At 37.0% G+C, this 11,267-nt stretch overlaps 1 pseudogene; it reads right to left on the bottom strand.

Moving 5' to 3' along the window:
* Positions 1 to 998: 998 nt before the first annotated feature.
* Positions 999 to 1,141, bottom strand: Rnvu1-7 (RNA, variant U1 small nuclear 7; annotated as a pseudogene).
* Between the last annotated feature and the right edge of the window lie 10,126 nt (positions 1,142 to 11,267).

Below are 11,267 nucleotides of genomic sequence, written 5' to 3'. Positions count from 1 at the left end.
AGCACAAGTGAAACTCCCCATAACTATTAAGATTAAAATATTAAATATAGAGAAGGATTAGAGGTTTTTTGAAAACTGAAAGATCTGCTACTCCACCTGCCAAAAAATAAAATAAAATAAAAGCCTAGAGAGGAAGCCGTCAAAGAAAACTCTTAAAAATTGTGATAAGGATTCTGAAGTATAGTTCCCCACATTCGATAGCTTCTGGAAGGGGTGCAGGTATGGGAAGACTCAGTTTTCTATAAGGGATTGGTCACAGGGAGTTTGACCTTGCTCCAATGAATTTATGGACAACACATTTTGGACTTGTGGATGCTTGTTTGTTTGTTCTTTCTTCCTTTGTGTGGGTGACAAGGGTTGGGGACAGACCTAGGAAGTTCAGAGCTTGAATGTGATCACGGTGGACTATGTGAAACTACCAAATAATCTATAAATATACTACTATAAGAAAAACTGGGAGAAAATAATCAAAATAACACAAAGGAAATACTTTCAGAGCAACAGCTGTTTCTCAATGGAAAGTTTAAAACCAAGACGAGCCTAGTACAGAGCACAACAAACTGTAAAAGACCATAAATGCCAACCAAGAGAGTTTTGCATCCAACAAAACTATCTGCCGTAGTTCAAGCAGAACGAAAAAAATTTGATATACAAACAAACAAAAAGGATTCACATTTGCCAGACCATCCCTCCCCCACCCCACAGAGAATACTGCAAGCCATACTTTGTAAAAAAGAGAAACAAGCAGAGTCTTGTAACTATAAAGAATTACAAAGGCAGCTACAATTACAGAAATGCAAGATATGGCTAAAAATATACAACAGCGCACACATACAAAATTACAGCAAACAATGTAAAGAGTTTCAAAAATATATCTAAGTAGTAACGGCCTCCATCAATCATCTAAAATAAATACATTAGTTGAATTAAGAAACGTATCCCACATAGAATCTGAATCACTTAAGTTGTTTGCAAGAAATTCACCTTACTTTCTTCCGCGAAGGCAGTCCCCCACTACCACAAATTATGCAGTCGAGTTTTCCTGCATTTGGGGAAATCGCAGGGGTCAGCACATCCGGAGTGCAATGGATAAGTCTCCTCCTGGGAAAACCACCTTCGTGATCCCCTGCCAGGTAAGTATTACTTTCTTCCTTTGAAGGCAACCATCAACTTAAATTAAACAGGTACACATACACACACACACACACACACACACACACACACACACACACACACACACACACACACACATATTCTCCATATAAATTATTTAAAGCAAATGAGATCCAGGGACAAACAGAGGTCTCAATCTAAATATTCAGTAAAATAGATTTCTTTTTTTTTTTTATTAACTTGAGTATTTCTTTTTTTTTTTTTTTGTTTTTGTTTTTTCTTTTTTTCGGAGCTGGGGACCGAACCCAGGGCCTTGCGCTTTCTAGGCAAGCGCTCTACCACTGAGCTAAATCCCCAACCCCTTGAGTATTTCTTATATACATTTCAAGTGTTATTCCCTTTCCTGGTTTCCGGGCAAACATCCCCCTCCCCCCCTCCCCTTCCTTATGGGCGTTCCCCTCCCAACCCTCCCCCCATTGCCGCCCTCCCCCCAACAATCTAGTTCACTGGGGGTTCAGTCTTAGCAGGACCCAGGGCTTCCCCTTCCACTGGTGCTCTTACTAGGATATTCATTGCAACCTATGGGGTCAGAGTCCAGGGTCAGTCCATGTATAGTCTTTAGGTAGTGGCTTAGTCCCTGGAAGCTCTGGTTGCTTGGCATTGTTGTACTTTTGGGGTCTCGAGCCCCTTCAAGCTCTTCCAGTTCTTTCTCTGATTCCTTCAACGGGGGACCTATTCTCAGTTCAGTGGTTTGCTGCTGGCATTCGCCTCTGTATTTGCTGTATTCTGGCTGTGTCTCTCAGGAGCGATCTACATCCGGCTCCTGTCGGTCTGCACTTCTTTGCTTCATATAATTAAACGAAATAAATAAGGACAGTTTATTGTAATTGAGGGAAGAATTGAAGAATTAAACAAGAATAAATTATAATTATATATAAAAATCATATATATAACCACATGTATAAATGCACATGTAAAACACATGTATATGTCATATATGTGATAATACATATTAATAAATTTAAAATCAAAATAAATCCATATCCTACCTAAAAATGTAATAAAGCCCAAGATTCAGTAATCTCAAAAACTCATACAATTAAACAACTTAGAATGATGAAGGAATCAGAGAAAAAAATCCAGAAATGTAAACACTCATGGAATTAAATGAAAATGAAAGCAAACAGCAACAAAAATACAAGGACACACTCACAGAGAGCAACTATCATCCTTGGTGCAGCCATTAAGCTATTCAAGAATGACAGTTAAATGGCTTCATGGTGCAACTCAAGAGACAAAACAAACCTGAAATTCAGTAGGTGGGAAGAAACAATACAACAGACAGCAAAGAAGTCCAGAATATTATAGGGAATACATTAAAAACCTATAGTCTCTTAAAATAGAAAATATAAAAGAAAAGAATGAGTTTCTATACTCAGCCAAATCCAGCAAATTTAAGCCAGTGAAAATACCACCGATGTAAATAGACCCACAACATACAAGGAGATGGAAACAATAATAAAAATAACTTACAAACAAAAAATGCTGCTACACAGATGATTTGCAGCAGAATTCTACCCCAGTGTCAAAGAATATCTACAACCGATGATTAAAAGATAAAAGTATTAGATATTAAAAATATTTAAAAAATAAAAAGAGACTTCATAATCTGTGTATGAAATCAGGATTAGTCCGGTACCTGAATTAAGTGTAGACACACCTAAATAAATAAAAAATAGTAATAATAACAGTAAACAATATGGTGGTGATAGTAGGGGATAGTAATGGTAGTGATGATGGTGGTGGTGAAATATTAATCATAAATAATGAAAGAAAGAAACATATGAACCAAGACCCATGATAAGCACACATGCAAAATTTCTCAATAAAATCCTTTCAAACTGAATATAGGCACTTATGCAAGCATCACAGACCATATTCAGGTTTTATTTATCCCAGACAGGCATGGATATTTCAGCATAAGTCATGAACTTAATAAATCACATAGGTTTTTCAAAGATAAAAATTACAAGGTTATTACTGGAGATGCAGACATAACTTTTGTAGACAATGTACCATCATGATAAAAGTCCTAAAATGATTAGCACTGTAGGAAAGAAATTCAACATAATTTTAGGTGCACATATCAAAACACAACAAGCGTCACCTTGAATGAGGTAATGCACAAAACAATTCTATTAAAGTCAGGAACAACACAGCCTTATTCAATATTCCCCCTCCATTTTAATACAGTGCTTGGAAAAGTACCTCTACAAAAAGATATAGTATTCCATTTATATTGGATATTTCATTTATTTACTTTTCAAATGTTATCCCCTTTCCTGGTTTCTCCTCCAGAAACCCTATCCCATCCTCCTTCCCCATGCTTCTATGAGGGTGTCCCCCACCTACTCACTCTGCCTCCCAGCTCTGGCATTCCCCTACACTGGGGCAGCAAGCCTTCACAGGACCAAGGGCCTGTCCTCCCATTGATGTCCAACAAGACCATTCTCTGCTACATATGTGCCTGGAGCCATGGGCTGCTCCATGTGTACTCTTTGGTTGGTGGTTTATTCCCTGGGCACACTGGGAGGTCTGGTTAGGTGATATTGCTGTTCTACTTATGGGGTTGCAAACTTCTTCATCTCCTTCAGTCCTTTCTCTAATTTGTCCATTGGGGTCCAGTGCTCAGTCCAGTGGTTGGTTGTGAGTGTCTGCCTCTGTATTTGTCAGGCTCTGGCATAGAATCTCATGAGACAGCTCTATCAGGCTTCGGTCAGCAAGCACTCCCTGGCATCCACAACAGTGTCTGGGTTTGGTGTCTATATATGGGCTGTATCCCCAGATGGGGCAGTCTCTAAATGGTCTTCCCTTCAGTCTCTCTTCCACACTTTGTCCTCTATTTCCTTTAGACAGGAGCAAATCTGGGCTAAAACTTTGGAGATGAGTGGGTGGCCTCAATCCCCAACGAGTGGCCTTGCCTAACCTCTGGATATGGTCCCTAGAGGTTTCCCTCCTCTTTGTCAACAACCCAGTTAGAAACTTCAGCTGAAATCCTTACAAATAAAATGGATCAAGTAGGAGACAGAATGTCAGCACTTGAACAAAAACATAGAGGATTTGGACCATTCAAGCAAGATGATAAAAAGATTTTAAAACTAGGCAGAAAGGAGCATGGAAGAACCATGGGACACCATGAAAAGACAAAAAGATCACATTGCACATAAAAGAGAAGGATCCCAAGTCAATGGCATAGACCATACTTTCAACAAGGTCATAAAAGAAAATGTTTCTGAATTAAGGAAAGATATATCCATAAAGCTACAAGAAGTACAAAAAGAAAGGAGCAAAAAGGAAACACTCCATAACTTACTATGATTAAAATATTAAGTATATAGAAGAACTAGAGGTTTTGAAAACTGAAAGATCCATTGCTCCACCTGCAAAATAAAATAAAATAAAATAAAATTCCAGTTAGTTAGGCTAAAGATTTATCTATCTTTTTTATTTTCTCAATGAACCAGCTCTTGGTTTCATTGCTTCTTTGTATTGCTCCCTTTGTTTCTAAATGGTTGATTTGAGCCATGAGTTTGACTATTTCCTTTTTTCTACTTCACTTGGCTATGTTTGCTTCCTTTTGTTCTACAGTTTTTAGGTGTACTGTTAAGTTGCTTATGTGGGATCTCTCCAATTTCCTTTGAGGGCACATAATGCTATAAAATTTCCTCTTAGCACTGCTTTGATCTTTGTTTGTGTCTCATAAGTTTGGGTATCCTATCCCTTCATTTTCATTGGTATCTGGAAAGTCTTTTATTCATTTCTTTGTTTCTTCCCTAACCAAGTTATCATTGACCATAGAGTTGTTCCTTTTCCATGTGTGTGGGCTTTTGATGTTTGTTTCTGTTGTTGAAGTCCAACCTTAATCCTTGGTGAACTGATAGAATGCAAGGTGTTACTTCAATTTTCTTGTGTCTGTTGAGGCTTTGTTTTGTGTCTGATTATATGGTCAGTTTTGTAAAAGGTTCTATGAGGTTTTGAGAAGGGATTTCTTTTGTTTTAGGGTGAAGTGTTTTTTACATATCTATTAAATCTGTTTTGTTCATAACTTCTGTTAATTTCATTGTGTCTCTATTTAGTTACTGTTTCACTGACCTATTCATTATTGAGAGTCAGGCATTGAAGTTTCCCATTATTATTGAGAAGGTTTCAATTGTGTGTTGAGGTTTAGTAATTTCTTTTAATCAGGGCATAAATGTTTAGAATTGCAATTTTTCCTTGGTGGATTTTTCCTTTTAGGAGTATTAAGTATCTTTCTGCAACCCTTTTACTTTTTTTGAAAGTCTAATTTATTGGATGAATTAGAATGACCATTCCAGGTTGTTTCTTGGGACATTTTGCTTGGAAAAACTTCTTTTCCATCCCTTTACTCTGAGGTGTGTTTCCTGTTTGCAGCAGAATGGCGGATCCTATTAACACATCCATTCTTTTGCCCGTGTCTTCTTATTAGGGAACTGAGTCCTTTGATTTTGAGATATACTTATCATCAATGATTGTTAGTTGTTCCTGTTATTCTGTTGCTGGATGTGGTACTATGTGTGTGATTCTCTTCTTTGGGGTTTGTTGTGAGATGATTAATTTCTTGTGTTTCATTGCGTGTAGTTACCCTCCTTGCATTGAAATTTTACTTCTAGTATTCTCTGTAGGGTTGGATTAATAAAAAATGCTGTTTAAATTTAGTTTTGTCATGGAATGTCTTGTTTTCTATATCCACTGTGATTGAAAACTTTGCTAGATATAGTAGTCTGAGCTGGCACCTCTTGTCTCTTAGTGTCTTCAAGACATCTGTCCAGGATTGATTTTTTTTTGGCTTTTAGTATTTCTGTTGAGAAGTCTGGTATAATTCTGATAGGCCTGCTTTTATATCTTACTTGGCCTTTTTCCCTTACACTATTAATACTCTTTCTTTTTATGTACATTTAGTGTTTTAATTATTATGTGATAGGAGGATTTTCTTTGCTGGCCCAATCTATTTGGTGTTCTGTATGCTTCCCATACATTTATGGGTTTTAGATTGGGGAAGTTTTCTTCTATGATTTTGTTGACGAGTTTTCTGACCCTTTGAACTAGGAATCTTCATTCTCTTCTATTTCATTTTTCTCCATCTTTATTAAATTGGGTATTTCTCATTTATATTAAAATTGTTATTCCCTTTTCTGGTTTCCAGGCCAACATCCCCCTAATCCTATATGGATTTCCCCTCCCCCTCCTCCCCCTATTACCGCCCTCCCCCCAACAATCATGTTCACTGGGGGTTCAGTCTTGGCAGGACCAAGGGCTTCCCCTTCCACTGGTGCCCTTACTAGGCTATTCATTGCTACATATGCAGTTGGAGCCCAGGGTCAGTCCATGTATAGTCTTCGGGTAGTGGCTTAGTCCCTGGAAGCTCTGGTTAGCTGACATTGTTGTTCATATGGGGTCTCAAGCCCCTTCAAGCTCTTTCAGTCCTTTTTCTGATTCCATCAACAGGGGTCCTGTTCTCAGTTCAGTGGTTTGCTGCTGGCATTTGCCTATGTATTTGCTGTATTCTGGCTGTGTCTCTCAGGAGAGATCTACATCCGGTTCCTGTCAGCCTGCACTTCTTTGCTTCATCCATCTTATCTAGTTTGGTGGCTGTATATGTATGGGCCACATGTGGGGCAGGCTCTGAATGGGCATTCCTTCAGTCTCTGTTCTAAACTTTGCATCCCCATCCCCTCCCAAGGGTATTCTTGTTCCCCTTTTAAAGAAGGAGTGAAGCATTCACATTTTGGTCATCCTTCTTGAGTTTCATGTCTTCTATTTCAATTATTCTTAGGTTTAGCCTTTTCATTTCCTGGGTATTTGGGATTAGTAACTTTTTATACTTGGCAGTTTCTTTGACCAATGTATCAATATCTTCTGTGTTATCTTCTATGCCTGTGATTCTCTCTGCCATCTCTTATATTCTGCTGTGATGCTTGCATCTGTGATTCCGGTTTCTTTTCTAGGTTATCCATTTCCAGGGTTGTCTCTGTGTGTGTTTTATTTATTGCTTCTATTCCCATGTTTAGGCCTTGTACTGTTTTGTTCATATCCTTCACCTTTTTTATTATAATTTCCTGTATTTCTTTAATGGAACTGTTTATATCCTTTTTAAGTCTTCTATTATTTCTGTGAAATGGGATTTAAAGTCAGAATCTTGTTCTTCCCGTGTGCTAGAGTATCCAGGACTTGCTGTAGTAAGAAAGCTGAGCTCTGGTGGTTCCAAATTGAATTGCCTTCTGTTGATTATGTTCTCAACTTGCTTTGGCCATCTGGGTTTTTCTCTGGTGTTAACTGGCCTGCGTGGCCTGAATTAGAGCAGTCCTCCCTTGAGGCACATGGAGCTGTGTGTCCTGGATTAGAACAGGCCTCATTTGCCCCTGGTTAGAACAGGCTTTCTGCATCTCTGTTTAGAGTAGTCCTGCTAGGAAGCAGGCAGGGCTATGGGGATGGGAAGCACATATGCTTATCTGCCACCAGTGCAGGGAGCAGGTGGGGGTATGGAATGGAAGTGCTTTGGGCCCCATTATGGTGAGGTAGGAGGTAGATAAGTTCAAGGGCTGGCTACTCTGGCCTATATAATGACAAATAACATTATACCTTCTTGAAAACTAGGGTGAAAAGATTTACTTAAAATGTACGGATGGACTATTTCCTTTTTTGTCATTTCATACCAACTTGGTCCTCATGATATTGACGTAATACATCCTTCTATATCACTATAATCATTTCATATCTATAATAATATCTATAATAATATCTGAAGGATAAGTGAAGTCTGAATCATTAATAAGTTCATGCCTACCATGTTTCCTTCAGAAAACCTCTTATTTGAATGAATGCATCAGCAATAGATAATTTCAGCAATACTCACCCTCTAAAGGACCTCATCATCTTTTATTAGATTAGCACTTTGATAATATTAAGAACATTAGCCTGTGGAAAAGCTCCATGAGTAATAAATAACCTAAAATGTTCCCAGGTACCCTTTTAGTTTGTTACTTCCTGGCTTCTTTCTACTTTTGATATAATTTGACACAATGATACAGATAGAAGTGTCATGACTGATTCCATTACTATCTCATGAGTAGCATGTTTATATAATGCAGGACACCTCTTGTGTTTAGAATATGAGAGACACTTGGGACGTAATAATTTTTGCTAACTGAAGTATCAAGACAGTCTGTTGTGTAGTACTAGAAAGTGAAGAAGGCAAGATAAGTTGTTTATATGCTTATCAATCACATTTCTGGTCACTAATAATTATGTTTTAGGGTTCAAACATATGAAACACCATTTTAATACTAAAGTAAATATTTTTTTCTTTATGATGACCAAATACTTAGGCAATGCAGCTTTTCTAAGTTTATTTATCTGAGTTCACAGTTTCAAAACTTTCTGTCCGTGGCCACTTTGCTCCATTGCTGTAGATCTGTGGGATCTGTAATGATTCAGACATCAGTGGCCAGACCACCAGTAGGGACATTTTCTCATTTCATAAAAAGTAGGAAATAGAGGGAAGGCGAGGAAGAGGCATAGATAAGATACCTTCTAGGAAAATTTTCAAGTAATTTACTTCCTCCAAACTGACCATATCTTTCCATTTTCAGCACTAGCCAAATGTCTGTTTAATATAGAGCATATCAAAAGATTACTTCATTCATTAAATCAAAGCTGTGATAATCCATTAATCATAAAATCCCACCTCTGCACAATGCTTATACTGGAGAACCACAGGCTAATCCATGGACATTTGAGAGAAAGATTTTATTCTGGCTTGTATGTAATATGTAGCATTCAGAGATGACTATTATCAGTGGCAAGAGGTCTGCTGTGTACGTTTCAATGTTCCTTGCTTAGGGTCTGAGCCTTGGGAAAGTAAATGCAATCATTAGTAAAATGAGGTTTATTACCTTACAGTATTATGATAGTGGCAAGAAACTGACTTATTAAAAGAATTCAGTAAATGGCATGTGTAATCTTACAAAAGTGAAAATTTTGGGATTGTGTCATCATGTGAAAAAAATCTCGTACCTCTATTGAACCACTAATATTGACGATCTGAGCAGTCTCGTGAGGATTACTGCTAGGTACTCTTATATACTTAATCATTATTCAAAGCCACCATTGTACATACACACAAGCACACTCTAACTACATTGGTTTGGTGAAGCACTGAGGAACAGAAGTGAACTTTGTGGTTTGAAACAATTCCATGAATAGAGTAAGAGAGAGATTAACAGTCCACACTGAAAGCAAACCAATAAGGAGCTGTTTTTTTTTTACATTGACAGGGATAATGTTTGTACCTCTGTTTTTATTGGTGCTTGTAAAGCTAGTTTTATGGTGGTTTGTGTGTGTGTGTGTGTGTGTGTGTGTGTGTGTGTGTGTGTGTGTGTGTGAGAGAGAGAGAGAGAAAGAGAGAGAGAGAGAGAAACATTACATTTTTTGTAACTTTTTCTAAAACATTGTTCTTAAGTATTTTGGTTTTTCATTATGAAAATACTTATCCAACTATGACAGTTTATCTTGTATGGTATATGGTCTAGAAAAGTAACTCACAGTCTATTACTCTCTGTCCTCTCGCCTAACACTATTGTTGCTGCTGTTGTGATGGAGTCAGTTACTGTGCTGTTCATGCACGGTAGCTCAAACTTATCTGGACCTAATGGCGGTTCTCCTGAAACCTTCTGAATTTTGGAATTTTAGACGTGAGTCATTATGACCAACATGATAATTATTTAGTGCATTATCTCCTAAAACAGAGGACGACATTTAAAGACAATTTGATATTTTTATTATTTACCTATTCTGTGTAAAAAAGTGGATGAAAATTATTTTCTTTCTTAAAGCATCCTTTACCTTTCATCCATTCTGAACATTGTAGAGGTTACCTCTGTCTAGCCACAGAATCATCTCACTGACGTAAATTTCTTCTCTGATTGCATGATGTATTTTCAGCTAATTTCAGGAATAATAGATACATTGTCTTTTAACACAATGCTTGTCCATTATTGGTACCAAGTTATAGTTTGTGAATGATATCATAATGAGAACAAAACTGAAAAGAAGTAGAACAAATGTATGCCTTTTATGAAATATTATAAAAGATGTAAAAAAGCTTGCATTGAAATATAAATCACTCTAATATGAGTAATGAGTTACAAATTCTCCCAACTTAATGAATGTACAAGCTATGCTAATGAATATTTGAGTACAGCTTTAATTAATGAGAATATTTTTAAACTTGGTTTAAAGCTTTCAGAAAAATTTTGATGTCACTAAATCAGTATGAATAGTCATGCAACTTCCAATTTTGAAATCAGAAGTTATCAAAACTGGATGAATTCAGCCATCTCTTAGAAACAAATAGTAAAAAATGAAGTCATTAAATTCTTTCCCAAGGCTTTCCCATAATAACCGAATTGATCAATATGATGATTTCTTGGCATATTATGATTACCTCATGGTTTTGAAATGAGTGTTGTATTCTTGGGATAGAGAAGTAATAAAGTTCTTTTGAGAATTTCCATCTCAAAAACAGAAACAAAAGATTCAATCACAGTATAATATATACTCATAAAAATAATTGAGGCAGTTGTCTCCTGTTTTTATTAGAACACATCCATAAAAAGTTAAAAAAGAATGCATTGGTCTTAAATATGCCATCATAAAACGCCATGAGTTTTTTTATATAGGCAACTTCCCTTTGTCTCTGGGAAATAGTTTCTGCATAGTCATCCCCTGCCTCTGGCTCTTAAGTTTTCTTCTTGCCCTCTCTATACTTCTAAGCTTTAAGAGAGGAGTGTGACATAGGTGTACCATTTTCCAAAATATCTTATTCTCTGCAACCTGACAAGTTGTGGGTTTCTATTAATCTCAAACTATTAATATAGTTTCTCTAAAAGTTGAAGCTGCACTAATGTCTGTGAATAATGGTACTAATGTCTGTGAATAATGGTACTAATGTCTGTGAATAATGGTACTACTTTGAAATACTAGTAGTGGAAGTAAACTCTGTCCTAGGGCCCATGATCTATCTGTCTACAGGTTTACGGGTTTATGATGCCAAATATGCGTTTCAACATGAGAGT

This window comes from Rattus norvegicus, chromosome 18 (genome assembly GCF_021556685.1).
Source record: "Rattus norvegicus strain SHRSP/BbbUtx chromosome 18, alternate assembly SHRSP_T2T, whole genome shotgun sequence".
NCBI lineage: Eukaryota > Metazoa > Chordata > Mammalia > Rodentia > Muridae > Rattus > Rattus norvegicus.
Note: the sequence above shows the minus strand (reverse complement) of the source record. Positions and strands in the feature narration are given on the sequence as shown.